The 18,761-nt window shown below is 51.7% G+C and overlaps 1 pseudogene; it reads right to left on the minus strand.

Annotated features, from left to right (window-relative positions):
* Positions 1 to 837: 837 nt before the first annotated feature.
* Positions 838 to 15,370, minus strand: LOC121027640 (L-lactate dehydrogenase B chain-like; annotated as a pseudogene).
* Positions 15,371 to 18,761: the final 3,391 nt, after the last annotated feature.

Genomic DNA, 18,761 nt, shown 5'->3' on the forward strand with positions numbered 1-18,761 from the left:
CTTTGCTGCATAGCTGGGGCTTCCACTCACCCTCCAGCCCTTGGATCTGAGCGGGAGAAGGCCCTGCTCCCTCATCTGCTTATCAGCAGGGAGTGAGCAGAGCTTTTTCCCTGGACCCAGGCAAATGCTCTCGTATTCCTGCATCTGGCTGAGCAAACACCGCAGGTCCGTGCTGGCCTAGGAGCAAAGGGGGATGCAGGGAGGCACCAGACCTGGCCTTATCCGTAGGGTGCTCCCAGGTACAGGGAAAGAAGGCCTGTCCCCTGCCAACAGGAAACCACTTAATGCCTGAGAGATCATCCCCGTGAGCCAAGGAGGGCTGTACAAGCACAGAGACCCAATTCTCATGCTAGACACTTGACCGTTGTGGGCTCACGGAAGCCTCACTGTGGCCCATTCAAGTCAGCCCTGTTGTAGCATTGTACAGATGAGGGAAATGAGGCTCAGAGAGGTGAGTCGCCTGTCGGAGGTAGCAGCTGTGAGCAGAAGCACTTCATTTTGACCCCAGAGAGGTCGACTGCAAAGCCCACTCTCCCTATGTACGTGCTTTTTCCTCCTGGATAAAGGATGAGCACCAGGTTGGGAGCCAGGGTCCATAACTCACCTCCGACCTTGACTTTGGGTGCTGTAAAATGGGCATAAGCACTGAAAAAATAGTGAGGATTACACTCAGAAACTGTAGAAAAAATTATGAGGTGCGATTCAGTCATTGATTCAACAAGTATTTATTGAGCACGTGCTCTGTGCCAGGCTCTGTGCTGGATTTTAGGGATATGGTCTCAAGGGAGACAGATGCAATTCTGACTTACACAGATAACTACGTAAGTACAAACCGAATCATGCCAAACAAGGTTGTTTAATTGGGACCAAACATGGGGCCAAGGAGGTTTTCCTAAGGAAATGGGATTTAAGCTGAAGGATGAGGGGTCAGCCGGGCACAGAGCAGGAGAGGGACCCCCAGGCACAGGGGGTTAGTGCAAAGTCTGTAGTGGGGAACAAACCAGATGCATGAGCCAGGAGGGGCTCGGGGGTACTGACTGGGCTCGACTGGGTGTGGTTTTGCAACAGGGAGCTAGGAGGATTTCCTTTAAATGAGCTAACAATAAACCTCTATTTCCAGTCCTTTTCTGTTTGGCCTGGGCCCCTGGACCCAGAACCCCAGAGTGTCTCCCTGATTTCTTTGCTCTTGATGTCCGTTCTGCCTGGTGAGAGCCGAGCCTGGGGAGGAGGCCTCAGCCCCCCCGCCCCCTCCCTGGGCTGAGGGGCAGCTGATTGGAAGCAGATGCCTTGCCCTGGTGGGGCCCTGCCGGGGATGGTGAGGCCGTGGTGGGCCCGGCTCCCCACTGCTGACCTCAGACCTGCACCGCTGGTATGTCCAGGCCGCAGACTCTCTGTCAGCAAAGCCGCATCCGTCCTGCAGAGAGACGGTCACTGTGGCTGTCCGTACCCCCAAGCCAGCAATTTCCCTGCCACGGTGAGAAACCTCCTGTGCTCCCTGGCCAAGGCCCAGCCTCCTCCAATTGTGCCTGAGATGCCAAGTAAGTTCGTGGATGGGCACGAGGCTGGAAGAGGTCTGCGTCACCCTACCTGACTACTCAGACACCTGGACCAGCGTGATGCCAACTGAGGCCGCCCTTTGGCACCGTGTGCCAGGCTCCGGGCTGAGTGCTTTATATCCTGCCATTGAATAGTTCCATGAGGTCCATACTGTTGCAAGGTGCATGACTGAGGCTCAGAGAGGGTACCTTGGCACACAGCTGGTAGGTGTGAGCTGGGGTTTCAAACCAGGTTATCGGGCTTCAAAGGTTGTGATCCCATATGTCCTTTGCACGGGGTGCTGGCTGTTGTTTCTGTCCCCCTTGGACACTTGCGTCTGTGGAAGGCCGGGTCAGCGGCTGTGCAAGCCCCAGAGGCCCCTGGAAGATTGCATCTTAGCACAGGGCACTGAGATGGGCACAGAGAGAGTTGGAGCAGCTCCTGGGCAGTGGGAGCTCTTCTCTGGGGCAGCCTGAGCTCTGGACTCTGTCCAAGGCAATGGGCTTGTTTTGATTTACAGTTTGAACCAGGGCTCTCTTCGCAGAGGGGAGTTACAATTCCCTGGATCCCTCTGAGAGCCCCCTCCCACAGACCTCCCCCTCTGTGGCTGCTGTCCCCACCAGCTCCTGCCATTCCTGCTCCCCAACCCCTGCTAGGCACCTGAAAGAGTCCAGCAGTCTCCAGAGTTCTCCCAAAGATACCTCCCAGGTCCTTCAGCAACCAGAGCGCCACCCTCATTGCCCCTAGAAAAACATCCTCTTTCCTCTGTTCCTGTGAGGCTGCCCCACTTCTCCTGCAGACCCACATGCTTCTCTGCTTCCGATGGGCCTGGTTTCCCCTATTCTGGCCAACCCTCCGTCTCTGCTTGACCCTCCCCGCTTCAGATAGGTTTTTTGCTCTCAGTCAGTTGGTCAGTCAACAAACATTGACTGAGCCATGCATGTGGACATGTTGGTGAGAGCTCAGGCTCTGGAGCCAGATGCTGGGGGATATAGAAATGCAACCCTCTCTTATCCTCTGTTTCCAGGAGCTCACATCCCATGCTCCTGGAGCATAAAGAGAAAAGGGCTCTACCACTGCCCTACCTTCAATTTTGTCTTCTCTCTGCTGCCTAGTTACCGAGAAGAAACAGTATGGCAGGGTGCCCCACTGGAGATGGCTCTCTCTCTAATTCTGGAGAATTACCTTGGTGGTCCATGGGCAGGGGAATCAGCACTGAGGCTAGCCATCGGGTAGGGGGCTGGAGTGGCCAAGGTGTGCTGCTTTCTGAGGTCTTTCAGACACAGAGGAACAATGAGACTGTTTGTATTTAGGTGTCTGAAAAAGAGAACCCCAACCCCAGGGTGGATCCTGGGGACGGAAAAGGGATTAAACACCTATCCGGTCTGTGAGGGGTGGTCCCAGGAGCCGCGAAGAGTCAGCACTGGGAATGGCCACATATGGGCACGAACAAGCCACGAATGCGGGCAGCAACCCCAGGAGTAGGAGTGAGGGCACTCTTGGCCACGCTTGGAGTCATCTGCCTGGAAGATCCATGTGGCCTTGCGGGGCGCTGGGTGGGGCAGGACCGGCTTCCTCCTTCTGACCGCACGGGAACAGCCGTCAACAGGCACCGTGGCAGGGGGACTGGTGAGAGTTGCAGTTCTCCTGGCCCACGGGTGGAAGTTGGACCTTCCACCTCCTTCTTTTGGAGCACGTAAGACTTGGGGCTCTTGAGCAATTTAAAGGGAGAGGAAGCGTCCAGAGGAAGATATATGCTTCCTTCAAGTAGAGTAGTTTGGGTCTGGATGGTTTTAATTAAAACTACAAAATGAAGGAAGTGGGATAGTATTCGCACCCTGATTTCTGCTGCCCCTCACAGTGTTGACTGAAACAAGAGCTTGTACTTATTGAGAGCGTACTGTGTGTCAGGTATTATATCAAACCTTCCGTGGGCAGTGTTCTAGTCAGTCCTCACAAAATGGTAGGTGCTTTTTAGGAACATTTTACACATGAGGAAACTGAGGCACAGAGAGGTTAACCAAATTGCCCAAAGTCACACAGCCAGCGAAACTATGAACTGGGCTTATAACACACATATTTCCCACTCCAAAGTTCTTCAACCACAGATCCCCCCCTACACCTGCATCTAGGGGTTCCCTGCATCTGGGGAGGCCCAGGAAATACAGGCCTATAGGGAGGAACCCTGGGGTCTGGAGGCCTGGGACCTGAGCCGGTGGGGCCACCATCAGGTGCCTGTCCCCCACAGCAGCTGGATCCCATTGCAGTGTGGATGGCAGTCTTTAGAAAGCCACGTTCTCCTGGGCTGCGACGGAACAGGGTGACCACAGCCAGTGAAGCCTGGGGCCCCTTGAGTTCCCACTGCCTGCCCGGCAGCGTTTCACAAACCCGTTGACGTTGACAGGGCGGCCTGTGTGGACAGGGCAGGAAGCCCGGGGGCTCTGTGGTCTGCAGGCATTGCCCAGAGTTTCCTGGGCTGAGCTCTTCCTGCCGCCCAGCGGCCCTGTCCTGAGGCTTCCGTTGGTCCTGTCTGGCTCTGAGAGATATCTCCTATTGACTCCAGGACCTCTGCACATCCAGGAAGGGCCCATCCTCTGGGCGCTGAGTCTTGGGGGAGCTTTGAGGTTCTGTCTGAAGTTTCCTGGGGACCAGCACCGTGAGGCGGGGCAGGGACAGTGCTACTTGCAGTCAGAAGACCCAAGCTCCACTCTTAGATCCAACACAGATGAGGGCAGCAGCCTCGGGCGGGTGTCTTACCTCCCTGAGCCCCCTGCCCTCATCTGCCTCACAGGGGAGTGTAAAGTGCTTTGCAGGTGTCGGTGGCCCTAGCAGGGCTGTGGCCTGACCTTGGGCCGGCACCCCATTAAGTCCTCCCTTCTGAAAACCCTGCCATGGTTGAACCCACAGATTCCTGCAGAAAAGGGGAAAAGCATTCCAGGTAGAGGGCAGTGAGAGCAAAGACGTGTGCACAACATGCACCCACGCACCCACACGCGTACTGAAGTCTTTGTACCAGGAAGTGTTCTAAACATCTTATATATGTTAACATATATGCACATATATTATATATATTAACGCATATTAACTCATTTACCTCTCTTATGAGCCCTGTGAAGTCAGTATTAGCCTGCCCTCACTTTATAGAGAAGACAAGGTCCAGAGAGGTAAAGTAATTTGCTTAAGGTCACACAGCTGGAAGTGGGGAGGAGCCAAGATTAGAAGCCAAGCGTGATTGAAAGCAGGGATGGTGGGCCTGGAAAGGACGAGGGAGATACTGGGATGGGCCACATCTGCCTTTGTCCACTGCTGTGGGGCCAGTGCCCAGTATAGTGCCTGGCCCATAGGTTTCTGAAACATGAGCTCTGCAGAAGGTATGGCCAACTTGCACGTTTGGGGACGCTGAAATTTTGCACAAGGGGATGCTGGAGTTGCTACGTGGGGGCAGTATGGGCCCAGGGATGAAGCCTCTTAGACCACCTTGTCTCCTTTCTAGCTTGAGATCTGGCCTCTGCCCAGGGCTGTCCTCAAGCAGCAGGGCTCCTTCTCAATGGGACTGCTGAATCCCCACTGGCAGGAGGGGCCACCAAGGAGGCAGATGGGGAGTTACAAATAGTTCCTCAGTACCCCTCTGGCCCCCCCCCTTAGACTCAGCCTCTCCACCCTTGGCACATGAGCATCCTTGCCTCCTTGTGGAATGTTCTAAGCTCTCCCAGAGGCAAGGTCTAGGGAGGGCCAGGGCTCTGAGGGGAGGACCCACACAGGCTTAGAGGAGAGTGTTTGCTGCCGGCAGAGGCTGCTGAGAGACCGGACGGTGTGCTGGGCTGGAGAGCTGGGGTCTGGTGAGAAAGGAAGTTTCCGTCCTCTGTGGCATTCAGACCCCACCAGGAATGTGGCTTTGGGCCAGGATCCCTCTGGGCAAGAAAGGATGACTCAGCAGAAACAGCGTCCTGACCCCACAGGATAACAGAGCCTCTGCCCTGGGGGGTGGGGGTGGGGGGGGGCAAGTGGCAGGGCTGGTGAATTGACGATCCTCCACCACAGCCTTCGTCTGTCCGGTTCCCGGCCCTCCCTAGATGTCCTTCTCTGCACCGAGGTTTTAAGACTCTCAGAGGAGCAACTTTCAGACAGACCAGGGAGGCACCCCACTCTCTTTCCTACTCCGGGGGGAAGAAGCAGCTTGCTGTTGAGGCCTCCCAGGCCTGGCCAAGGGCAGAAGCCCCCGCATGCTTCAGGGTGGGGGGTACTGGGCAGCTGGGGTTGCTGGGCTGGGCACCGGGGAACTCCAGCACAAGACAGCCAATTGGAAGCACATGTGTTGAGACAGGCACAGAAAGCCACAAGGCTGCTTCTCCATTCCGTGAGCCCAGCTTCTGAAAAATTAAGGATCCATCACCGGGAGCCCCGGGGAAATGCATCCCTTTGGCACCAGCCTCCTGCCTGCTTGCGCCCCAGGGGCCTAGCAGGAGTGGGTGCTGGTGGTGGTGAAGAGGACGATAATGTCAGGGCCACGGCCACCCCTGCTGTTAGCGTTTGTCAAGGATTTCCCACACGCCCTGCTGACCACTTGTACCTGTCTAATTTCATGCGCTCCTCATAACAACCCCATAAAGTAGGGAGGTACTTGTCCTACTTTTTAGAAAGGAAACAACACTGCAGAAGATTAAGTAACTTGCCCGAGGTCCCCCACATAGTGACTGGCAGAATAAACTTCCAAGTCTGGGATCTTAATGGTTTGCTTTATTCATGACACCTTCTTCTGCCCCTTGGAGGGAGGAGGAAGGCAGAGTCCTGTGGTCCTGCACCCCTTCCCTTGAGGGCCCCACAGTGACTGAGGGTCAGCGGGGTTGGCACATGGAAACTCTGACCCCTTTCTGGGAGCCGTTGCAACACTTGGCGGTTTCCTGTGCGGTTTCCATCGGAGGGTGCTTGGGGCCCACAGAGCAGTGAAGATCCTGGGATTCAGGGCTAGAAGACACGCAGCTACCTCCTGACTTACTAGCTGCGTACGTGACCCTGACACCTCACCTTGTCTTTCTGGGCCTCGGCTCCTTTACCTGTTAAATGAAAGAAGAACACAACAACTTGGTCTTTACCACCAGCCCCGGCAGGATAAAGTGTAGACCATTAGGCCACTGTGGCCAGGGGCCTGGCCAGATAGAAAGCAGAGTGGGCCAGTGGGGGTGGGGGTTGAGAGGGAAGGGGGTGTGGGGTGGCAGGAGGGGGCTGTCAGGCGGGCATCGTGCTGCTCTGCTCCCAGGTTAGGAGGGAGGCCGACAGAGGTGAGGATTTCCTCTCCTAACAGGTGACAGCCACTTTGCACAGTATCACCCGCCTTGATAGGGGAGCGGAGCCAGGAGCCTTTGGTGAGGACCCAGAGCAGAATGGCTGCATCTTCCCGGATAAACTGCATGGACAGAACTGTTCTAGGCGCCAGATGACTATCAGTTTCTTGCAAGCGCCCTGTTTGCTGACTTCCTGTTGATGGAAAATGTCCTGCTCTAACCTGGGCTGCTGTTAGTTGACTGGTTCCTGTTACCCCAGCAACAGAGCAATAGTGGAGGTGGCTGCAAGCAGCTATGTTAAATCACTTCATCAATTGTCACCCACAGGCACTGTGTCAAACAAGGGGTGGTTACAGCCCTGTTAAGCTTAGTCACTGCCTGCTACTAAATGTGGCTGAGATGGTTGTAAACATGCTCGGAATAGGCAAACAACAGGCCTCCAACAGACACGTCTTGGTTGATGAAAGAACTTTCGGAATCATGAAGACTTCAGATCATGTCCCTTACGGGTATCACTGATGACTCTATTTTGTTACATTTAAAATCTTGGCAAACCAGTAATTTATATAGGATGTGCATGGCCAGGCTACCCCCAGCTGCCCCATTCCTTGGCTCTTTACGAGGATTTATCAATAACAGCATATCCGTTCTGTTTGGGCTGTTATTATGCCTCTATCCTGGAACATCCTGTAGTGGTTATTTTTTGGAAACATCATCTGGTTCATAATCTCTTAGCAACAGAACTTTGAGGGCTAACGGCTGATGCACACTCCCAGCAAGATGATTGCGACTGGTAGGCAAACAAACCCACAGCAGCTGAGTTGGAGCACCCCTCTGATTATGGGTTTAATTGTTTTAGGCCATCAGACGTCACCAGCACCCACCATGGGCTGAGCTTGCTTTGTTAGACGCTTGAGAGCATTTGCTGTGGCAGCCACACACCCAGGCCCGGGCTGAGGTGGTGGGGGGAGCTTTCAGTCACCGGGTGCCCAAGGCTGGCACAGTCTTGTCTCCTCGTGGAACATGAGGAAAAGGTCCTGGAACATGTATCTGACTCGAAGAGCAGGAGGGCAGGAGCAGTGGCCTTGCGCTCTGTCCACGCCCACACAAACTCCTTTCGTGGCAAAGTTAGACTGTCCTCACACTGGATTGGAATCCAGCCCTGCTTGAGCCCCCAGCCTTCCCTCTTTCTTTCTTTTCTTTCTATCTTTTCTTTTTCTTCTTTTTTTGCCCCCAATAGTTAATTCTGTCTGTTCAAGGGCTCATATCGCAAGCATTAAACCAAGTGCAGGCTTTGATTCTGTGAGCACAAATTCATGTATCTACAAAGATAAAAAGCAAACTGTGATCCATGTACATGGATAGAAACTAGAGATTCATGGTTAATCATGTTGGAGTTTTTAAATTTCTACAGCCTAGAATCCAGAAGTCACAGATCTTTTAGGTCCTTCTTGATGTCCCACAGGGTATCTGCACTTTTCTGGAGCTGAGCAACTTGGTCAGCCTTCAGCTTCTGGTTGATAACACTGGTTAACCCCTGGGCACTCAGGATACATGGAAGGCTCAGGAAGACTTCATTCTCAATGCCGTACATTCCCTTCCCCATCATTGACACAGGATGACCCCTGGATAGATTTTCAACATGCATTCAATGAGGTGAGCCACACTTATCCAATAGCCTATCTGGTATATCCTTTGGCTTGATGGTTCCATAGGCACTTCTGGTCACCATCTTCTGTGCTTCCTCCCAATTTTCACTATCATTCCCATTTTTGGATTCAGTTCCTAAAGAGAAATGCCTGCCACATTCACTCTACTCCATACAGCCTCACTAAAGACACCGTGTTCTCCCCAAACTCGGCAGCTGCTGGGACGAATGCCAAGTTTTTCACCTGGAAGATCTCAAAATCTCGCACTCACTTCCAATCACATCATGCTCAGGTAATCCAGTTAGTCTCCAGGTAACATATGTGAGAATCCACCGGATCGGGAACTATAATTATGACGCAATTGGCTGTCCTTGATGATCTGAAGAATGAATCTGAAGACATTAATGTTCCCCTGCACCAGATTGAGATGACTCTCTTCCTCTGGCTGGCAGACTCCTGCATTTTCCATCACAATCTTAGAATTGGCAGTCAGAGTAATCTCTATCTGCCACAAGTTTTGGTGTCTGAAGAAGTAAGCTTCCATGCTGCAGACGCACCTCCTCTTTTTTGAGTTTATCTTCTAAAACATCCACGATGGCAAGTTCCTCATTTAGAGACTTTCCCAGAAGGCTGCTGGCACGTACCATACCAACTAGTTCAACACCTACTGCAATGATTTCATTGTTTGGTACCACTGCCATTGCCTCTTCTTCTGCAACCAGGGCGATCAGTTTTTCCATAAGAGTTGCCATCGAGTGCAAGAGAGAGAAGGCTCTGGGGAGGTTGTGGTAGCCATGCAAAGAAGACAATGGCAGCTGCGTACCTTGTGTTCACTCTCTCTGCTCATCCCATTCACATATCCAGGTCCATAGGGACAGCTGGGTCCTTACTTTATGTGTAATCTCCAAAGGTACTGCATAGTGTAGCACATGAGGGCCACTGCCACAGACCAGTTCCAGGGGTCAAAGGCCACACACAATATGTGCATCCCGGAGTCACTGAACCCAATACTCACAGGTAGCATGGGGCCTCCTGTCATTGGGGCTCACGATCCTCTTTTATTCTGGTTCTTTCTGGTCCCTCCCCAAGGTGAGATCATGATTCCCCATCTGTGAGGAGTAGGAATAAAAATTAAAATAATAGCTACCATTGGGGCACCTGGGTAGCTCAGTCGGTTGAGGGTCCAACTCTAGATTTTGGCTCAGGTCATGATCTGATGGTTGTGGGCTCCACGCTGAGCATGCAACCTCATTGGGACTTTCTCCTTCTCTCTCTGCCCCTCTCCCTGGCTCGTGCTCTCTATCTCTCGAAATGAAATGAAATGAAATGAAATGAAATGAAATAAAATAGCTACCACTTATTACTATGAACCAGGATCTTTACTGATATGCCCTTATTTACTCCTGAAAACCTTTTAAGGACATGATATTGTTTTCCCCATTTACAGATCAGGGAATTGAGGATCAGTGTAATTGAGTGATTTGCTGTAAGTCACAGAAGCAATTTCTGTTTGTGACACCCACAGTCATGCTCCTCCCCCTCCCCAGCCCTATTACTCATGAGCAGAGGTGGATTTACTAAGAAAGTCCTGAAGCTCTGCTCTGGGCCCCGTCACTTGCACCGCCCTGTCCGAGGCCCTAGAAATTGATTCATAGGGCCACGTATTGTTGGGACACGAGATATTTTAATATTTTGCCTAAAGGAGAGTCCCCCTCTGATTCCACAGATTCCCTCCTCAGATTCTTCCCCTTTCTGTCCCCTTCTCTGCTCTATTCGTTCTCCTTAGCCTTGTCACTAATACACCGTGGTGTACCATTGCACATCCTAGGCACCACTCACTATGTGTTTTGAATGAATGAATGAATGAATGAATGAGTACAGCCATTGTCCTTATGCGTAAAGCAATCTTGTGCCATAGGTCAGGCAAAGATATAAAACTGTGAAAAGTGACTTGCTCAAAGCCCCTACTTACAATCCAGTCCCCTTTCTCTTGCTCTGAGCTGCCTTTGAACTTGGTCATGCCTAGGTTTCCTCTGGCCCCAAGACTACAGTTTACTCATAGACCAGACATCATGTCACTGGTGTTTCATCCCTGACTCCTCTCTCTCAGTGACTTCCTTTACCCCCCAAATCCTATCAACTGCCTCCCAAGTGTCTCTGAAACTGATCACTCTGTTTATCTCCACAGTCCTCACCGCAGATGGGGTCTCCATCAGCTTCCTGGCCTCCTCTCTGCCCCCTGTCTGTTGCCCACACAGCTTCCAGAGACTGATTTTCCTGCTGGAATTACTCCCATGAATTCCCATTTTGTAGAGATCGTATCTGAAATCCTTAGCCTGACCCACAAGGCTCACATTGGCTTTTTTTTTTTTTTCAGTTTCTCAAACTCACCATCTCCCTGACTCAGAGCCTTTGCATATGCTCTACCCACTTCAGGTGCCAGAACAGTCTTCCCCTCCTCCCTCTCTACCATCCTACTTAATTTTTCACTCACCCTTCTGGTCAAGCATCACTTCCTCAGGGCTACCTTCCATGTCTACCCACACTGAGTCAGAGCCCCTGTGAATTATTTTTATAGCTCCCTGTATATCTCTGCCTAGAACTGATAACCACTGATATAAATAACCAACTGTATAACCCTTGGTGTTTGATCTGGCGTTGTGACCCCTCCCTCTAGCCTCCTCCCCAGTCAAAGACCTAAGTTCCCAGAGGGCAGGGACCATGTCTGCCTGGCTCACTGCTCTATCTTTGTTTTGTTTGTTTGGCTGAAAGAATAAAGACACTCATTCCTTTCTCACATAACCCTTGAAGTGTTTCTTATCGGCTGGCAGCAGTGCCCCATCTGGTCCTTTCGGGACCTGGGTTCCCTCCATGCTGTGGCTCTGTTATCCCTAGGAGTTGTCATCTGCATAGTTGAGGCTAGGTCATCACCATCTCTGGGCTGGAGCCAGCAGGGAGGAGGGGAAGAGTTTTCTAGGTCTTGGTTTGGTTCCAGGGACCTATTACTGAATAACAAACAGCCCTGAGATAATGTGCTAAAAGACATCAACCATTTCATTATCCTCATAGACTCTGTGGGTCTGTGAGGAATGCTGGGGAATTTGGACAGAACACAGGGAGGGTGACTTCTGTTTCTGCTCTATACCTTCTGGGGCCTCAGCTAAGACTCAAATGACCAAGGGTGACTCAAATGGTTGGGGTTGAATGTTCTGGAGGCATATTTACTCACCCGGTGCCTGACTGGAAGACTAGGCTCAGCCAGGCCTGAACCAGGGGACCCACATGTGGCCTCTCCAGTTTGGTGGCCTCAGGGGAGTTAGCTTTCTTGATGGAGGCTCAGAGCTCTAAGAGCAAGAGTTCTCCGAGAACAAGATAGAAACCTCTATGCCTTAACCTTAGAAGTCACGTTACAGTTGGAGACTGCCCAGGTGCAAGTGGAGGGGTCATAGATCCCCTACCTCTTGCCAGGAAGAGGGTTGAAGACTTTGTGTCATATTTTAAAGCCATTATAGCCAGAGGGACACATGCCAGTTTCACTCACATTCACCTACTGAGAACGTAGGTGTACGGTCCCAGCTAAATTCACAGGGCCGGAAAACACACGTCCCTAGCCACATGCCTGATGTCAACTTCATTATAAGGAAAGAGGGAGAATGGATTTGGGCCAACTGTTTGCATTCTGCCACAGCTATTCCTCTGGTCACCAAATATCCAGGTGTACCCCCTCTTCCCACACGTGCAATATGCTTCTCCTTGGGGGAAAAACCCTAAAGTTCCGTTGACTGCCTCTTTGTTGAATGACTAAGTGTATGTTTGCCGAGTAACTGTGTCCAGCCCGTATACGATAAAGATAGGGTGGTCAGAGGCGGTGCTCCATTTCTTAACCTAGAGCCTCGAGGTGGGCTAGTTCTAAGCGGGGAGGCAAAAATCAGGGAGCAGTGGCCTGTTAGGAGTGAAGAGAAATCTGTTCTCCCTTTATCTTGGTACTTAATTCCATCTATTTACAGGGTAGGAAAAACAATAATTGTTAATTGAAAAGAATGTCTGTCTCATTGTGCATCTAAAATTAATTCCAGATGGATCAAAGATTCAGATGTAAAAAATAAACCCATAAAATGCTAGGGGAAAGGATTAGAGCAGACAGTTCATAGAAGAAGATAAATGCTGACAATGGTATGAAAAGACACATTCTTGAGGATGAGGGGAGGCAGGAACTCTTGTGCGTTACTAGTTGGTGTTTAAATGGATCGTTTTTACAAAGGGGGATTCAGCGATATCTCTCAAGATGTCAAACGTTCAATACCCTTTTATCCAGAAACTGCATTTCTAGGTATTTATTCTACAGATATACAGCATTCCCACAATTGAGCAAAACTATATGCCAAGGATGTTCAGTGCAGGCTTGTTTAGAATAGCTAAGTAGCTGGAAACCACCTAAATGCCCCTCTGTGGGAAACTATTTAATAAAGTAGAATCCCACGCAGCTGTTAAGAAGAATATGGTAGATTTATCAGTACTCACATGGAAAAAGGTCCAAGGAACTGCAACAACCAGAAACAAAAGGCAATTTGGAGGGCATGGTGCGTAGTGTAAATTCACGTCTGTTAAGAAAGCAAGCAAGCAAAATAATTCGTAGGTATTTTACAAAATGCCTGGAATTATTCATAGAAAGTTTTTAACAATGGTTACTTCAAGGGGAGTGCACTTGAGGCTGTGGGGAGCAGGAGGATGTATAATTTTTCCTTTATGTCCTTCTCCACTGTATGGATTGTTTTAATTGTAAAAAACATGTAACACCTGCATCTCTTTTATAGGAGAATCAAATTCAGAGTAGTGGTTATTCCTAAGGAAGAAGACAAGGGAATGGAAGAGAGGACATAGGGTCCTTTAGCTGTATGTACAATGTTATGTTTCTAAAAGAAATTGACGGCACTTGGGTGGCTCCGTCGGTTGAGTGTCCGACTCTTGATTTTGGCTCAGGTCACGATCTCGTGGCTGGTGAGTTTGGGCCCTGCGTCAGGCTCCGTGCGGACAGCGCAGAGCATGCTTGGGATTCTCTCTCTCCCCCTCTCTCTGCCCCTCCCCCGCTTGCTCTCTCTCTCAAAAATAAAATAAATTCACTTAAATTTTTTTTTAAGAAATCGAAGTGCCTAAGAAATGGTAAATTTTGTTCATTCCCTTTTACCACCACCACCACCACCACCACATGGAAACCATAAGTGACGATATGTTAAGAATTGATAGGGGCGCCTGGGTGGCTCAGTTGGTTAAGCGGCCGACTTTGGCTCGGGTCATGATCTCACGGTCCGTGAGTTCAAGCCCCGTGTCGGGCTCTGTGCTGACAGCTCAGAGCCTGGAGCCTGTTTCAGATTCTGTGTCTCCCTCTCTCTGACCCTCCCCCGTTCATGCTCTGTCTCTCTCTGTCTCAAAAATAATAAACGTTAAAAAAAAAAAAAAAGAATTGATAAAGCTGGCAGGGGGGTACCCGGGTGTTCATTATATAATTCCCTATGCTTTTCTAAATTTGGGGGACATTTTACAACTTAAAAGAAGCTTTTTAAAAAAGGATTCGTTCTCTACAACAACATAAAATAAATGGAAAAGAAGCCAGAAAAATGAAGCAACTTGGTAAATTCAACCACAGTCTCATAGGAAGGAGATACGGAGACTTAATGTTTCCCGTTTGGACTCTTGGGTGCCCCTGGATTGGAAGAAACGCTAGGGATGGCGTTGCTTTGGGAAAGGGAATGTGCCGACCTGGCACTGAGGCTGGGGTTCCATGCTGGAGCCCGGGCTGGGTGCGCAGTTAGGAGACTGACGCTGGTCTGGGTGCGAGCAGGTGAGCAGGGGGAAACCCGGGCAGCGCAGGGGGGCAGTGGCAGCCTGGGGTTCGCCGCCAGCACCGCCAGGGCCTCCCGGGGCTGCTCCTCTTTGCTCCTGTCGCACACACCACGTCATCATCTGTCAGCCGAAAGAGCAGTAGGGGCAGCCATGTCTCCTTTCTCCCAAGTACTGCCTTCTGGGGGAGACTGAGCAGCACCCCAACTCCTGCACTGGAAGCCGGGAGAGCAGGGTCTCTGGTCCCCCGGCCCTCACTCCCTTCCCTCCGGTCCCTCCTGCCGGGCAGGGCCTTAATCTGCTGCACCTGCAGTTCTTTGATCCGTTTCAGTTTCCTTTCTTTTGAAAAAAACTAACCACAGTGCCGTGCGTGTTGCCAGCCTGACTCTGTTGCTTTGAAAGCCCTCTTCCTGTGAACTTGAGATGTGGGTGATAAAGCAATGAAGGACAGTGGCCTGTGGGTCTCACCAAGGGCCTTTGTTCTGGGTACTGATGTTATGTCACCCGCAGGCGGAGGTGGGGCCTAGAGTCTGTCCTTGAGGCTCAGAGGGCTGTCTCAGGCAGGGCCGCAGTGTCACTGCTGGGGTCCCGCCTAAGTGACATATGTGCAGGTACATGGGAGCATCCCCACACAGGGAGGTGGACTCGGGCTGCCAAGTGTCCTTCAGCTGGGCCCCTGTCCTGCTTCCACCGCTCCACCCACCTCAGATATCTGAGTGTAGACCCCAGGCTTCCGACAGGCCCAGGGCTGCTTCTTTCCAGAGGGGCTAAGACGCAGGGCACACACCCTCCCGCAGTTGCTGCCAGTGTGTGTGTGTGTGTGTGTGTGTGTGTGTGCACCCTTCAGGCCCCTGCAGGGAGACAGAGAGTTTCTGGGTTCCAGTCCTGGCAGGGACTGTAAGACCTGCTGAGCAAACAGCTCACCAGTGCATTGTGTGATGTCCAGGGTTTCTGGGCTGGCGTCCGGCTTCTCAGTGGCCCCGATTTTGTGTTCTTGTTGTTGAGCTCTTGGGAACCAAGGGCTGGCAGCCAGCCAACGTATGCAAGGACTCCACGCTGGAATCCTTAAACACATCATCGCGTTTCAAATTCAGAACAACTGAGTACAAGCATGCTCAGCATCCCTGTTTTACAGAGGAGGAGACTGAGGCCCACAAAGGTCGGATAGCTCGTCCAGCGTTCCCAGCTGGGAAGGGGTGGGGTCGGGATCTGGTCTCTTCTCACTGCCAGGTCTTCTCCACAACTTCTCTTCCCTGCTCTGTGTGCTGAGGGGGGGTCTGTGAGGATTGCATGGGGCGGGGCAGGGCGGGGTGGGGGTGGGGGGAGGAGCCCTTACTCTGCACCTTGACCAGTGGGGAGCACCGACAGCATATGGGAGGCAGAGAGTGCATGGCCCTTATTCTGTCCCACACCTCCTGTGGGGTGGCCATGATCTGGCTGCATCGCTCAACTGAGAAGACCATGGCTCGCATCAGGGCCCTCTCCTTCCAGACAGGGTCTAGTCGCCCCCGTGACCTCTCCCCCCATCAGACCTAGTGGTGGATGGACTGCTATTGGGCCAGGTTCTTAGAATCGTTTCCTACACTCTGCCCTTACCTTTGAACATAATCCCTTGATTGAATGTTCCTCAAATGGCCCCATCTGAGTGTGCCATCTGCCTCCCACTGGGACCCTGCCTGACCCATTCCATCCTGCCAGCTCATTGGCAAAGACCGCTGGGTCTGCTGAGTCATCACAGACAGCAGCTGGGATCACAGGTGGGGGGGGGTCCCTTTTCCAGTTCCTGCGCTTTTCTTTGGCTCTCCTTGTACCCTCACCCCTCCTCCTCTGCCTGCTTTGCCTCCACTCCCACCTGTGGCTCTTCTGCAGCCAGAGGTCGGGGATGTTTAGGGGATGACAGTCACGGCTAAGCAACCCCTACCCCTATCCCATCCACCTGTGATGCATCCGGGAAGTGTGCTCCAGAATCATGGGCGTCATGGGCCAGTCATAGAGGCCCTGCGTCCTTGGGACAAGATGTTTTGGAAGCCACTGCACAGAAACAGGATGATTTCACATTGCTGGGAGAGCCTTCTTCCCTGGGGACCCGTGACCAGAAAAGCTTACCCACTCACCCGCCCACTCACTCACTTGCAATGCAGAGAGGGGCTGACTCCCCACCAGGCCTCCCCCGCTAAGGGACCTGGTTGTCACTTCCTCAAGGAGACTGTCTCCGGCCCTCGCCGAGGCTGGCTGCCCCGTTCATCCCATCCCTCCTTGTTTTGAAACCCTCATCACACTGATATCCCTTGTCATCATTCAGCTCCCTCACTCTACCTTCTACTCCCTAAAAGCAGGTCCTCTGCCTGTACTGCTCACTGCTGTGTCCCCAGTGCCTGGCACAGTGCCGGGCACACAGTGGGAGCACAAGAAATTGTTGAGCTAAGATGAAAACAATGGTAATTAAATCAATGCTGTGCGGATTACTCCTCTCATATCTAGGCGGCCACTGAGAGAACAATGACCAGTGCCGCAGGCTGAGTCCTGGAGGCAATGTCAGCCTGCAGAGTCTGGACCCTGGGCTCTAGTCCCTGCTTGGCTCATACTCATTGTATGGCTTGAGCCATCCCTGAGCGTTAAGTCCCTCATCTGTAAGATGGGATAATACTTCTATTCATTTTCTATTGCTTCATAATAAATTATCATAAACTTAGCAATTTAAAACAACACAGGGGCTCCTGGCTGGCTCCGTCGGTTAAGCGTCCGACTTTGGCTCAGGTCATGATCTCACGGCTCCTGAGTTTGAGCCCCGCGTCGGGCTCTGTGCTGACAGCTCAGAACCTGGAGCCTGCTTCAGGTTCTGTGTCTCCCTCTCTCTCTGCCCCTCCCCTGCTCACGGTCTGTCTCTGTCTCTGTCTCTCTCTCAAAAAAAAAAATAATAATAATAAACATTAAAAAATTAAAAAAAACCCCACATGTATTTTTCATCAACAGTGACTTGGGCCAGGAGCCTGGGCACAGCGTAACTGGGTCCTCTGCAAGGACAAGGTGTCAAGATGTGGGCCAGGGCTGGGTTCTCCTCTGGATGCCCCCGTGGGGAGGGATCTACTTACAGGCTCACACAGGTTGCTGACAGAATTCATCTCCTTGTGGCTGTAGGACTGAAGTCTTTTTTTCTTTTTTAAGTTTATTTATTTATTTTGAGAGAGAGAGCGTGTGAGCATGAGCAGGGGAGGGGCAAGAGAGAGAGGTTGAGCGAGAGGGAATCCCAAGCAGGCTCCACACGGTCAGCACAGAGCCTGACACAGGCTCCAACTCACGAACCGTGAGACCGTGACCTGAGCCGAAACCGAGAGTCAGGTGCTCAACCCACTGAGCCACCCGGGCGCCCCGCATAGGACCGAAATCTTCTGGTTGGACGTTGGATGGAGGCTGCCCTAGTTCCTAGAGGCCACCCACAGTTCCCAGCCAGGAGACCCTGTCCGAAGGCTCTCTCAGAACTTGGCAGCTTGCTTCTTCAATGTCGGCAAGAGAGGATGTCTTTATACCAACCTGCAAACAGGACTGAGCCTTTTATAGCATGAGGTAATCGTGGGAGTGACACACGGCACCATCTCCGCCAATATCGGTTACATATTGGCATCTTGGTTATTCTATTGGTTGGAAACACGTCACAGGTCCTACCCACACTCAAAAGGAGGGGATTACACAAAGACATTGAGGCTACAGGGATCATGCCGGTCACTTCAGAATCTGTCTCCTGCAATACTAATCCCTATCGCAGAATTCTTGAGGTACCTAAGGAAAGGAATATATGAAAGTACTTCATACGGTGCCCGGTGCTTAGTGAGACTCGGAAAATGTCGCAGAAGGTGGCTAGCAGCAGCTGTGTTTTCCTTTGGCCCACTGTGAAATAGGATATGTTGGTCCGTTCTGGGTCCCCAGGCCCCACCATGCCTCATTATCTTTGACTTTCACCGATAGGCTGTGTCAGCCATCTACCTCATCTGTCTAGATCTTGAAGGCAGCTGAATTTGCCATGTAGTATTAGCTAGTGTGATCAAATAGGTGTTCTTGCTATTGAAGTTACAAGTTCTTGACAGGTGAGGCTGTATCTTACTCATTTTTCTAGCCTATGGGGGGCCTAGGATGTTGAGTTTAGCTTGGATGATCCAGGAGGGTTGAGCCACAGCACCAACCGGAATGGTCTGAGTCCACGGTTATAGCGGCAGGGAACACGTGATGGTTGGCAGGGAGGGAGGGAGCAGGGGCAGGTTGGATGGATGAAGTCAGGGAGGTGCAGGATGAGTCTTGGCAGGCATCCATGTCAGGCTCTGCTGCGGGAAGCCCCTCCTGTTACCATGTCTGCCCACCTCCCTCAACCCCCAGCTTTCTTCCCTTCTTACTGTTCAAGCCCCTAGTTTTGAGCAGGGTCTCTGTGGGATCTGGGTGCGGTGGGCCATGCCTGTTCTGATGA

Source organism: Herpailurus yagouaroundi, unplaced genomic scaffold, assembly GCF_014898765.1.
Source record: "Herpailurus yagouaroundi ecotype Mexico unplaced genomic scaffold, PumYag 77, whole genome shotgun sequence".
Classification (NCBI taxonomy): domain Eukaryota; kingdom Metazoa; phylum Chordata; class Mammalia; order Carnivora; family Felidae; genus Herpailurus; species Herpailurus yagouaroundi.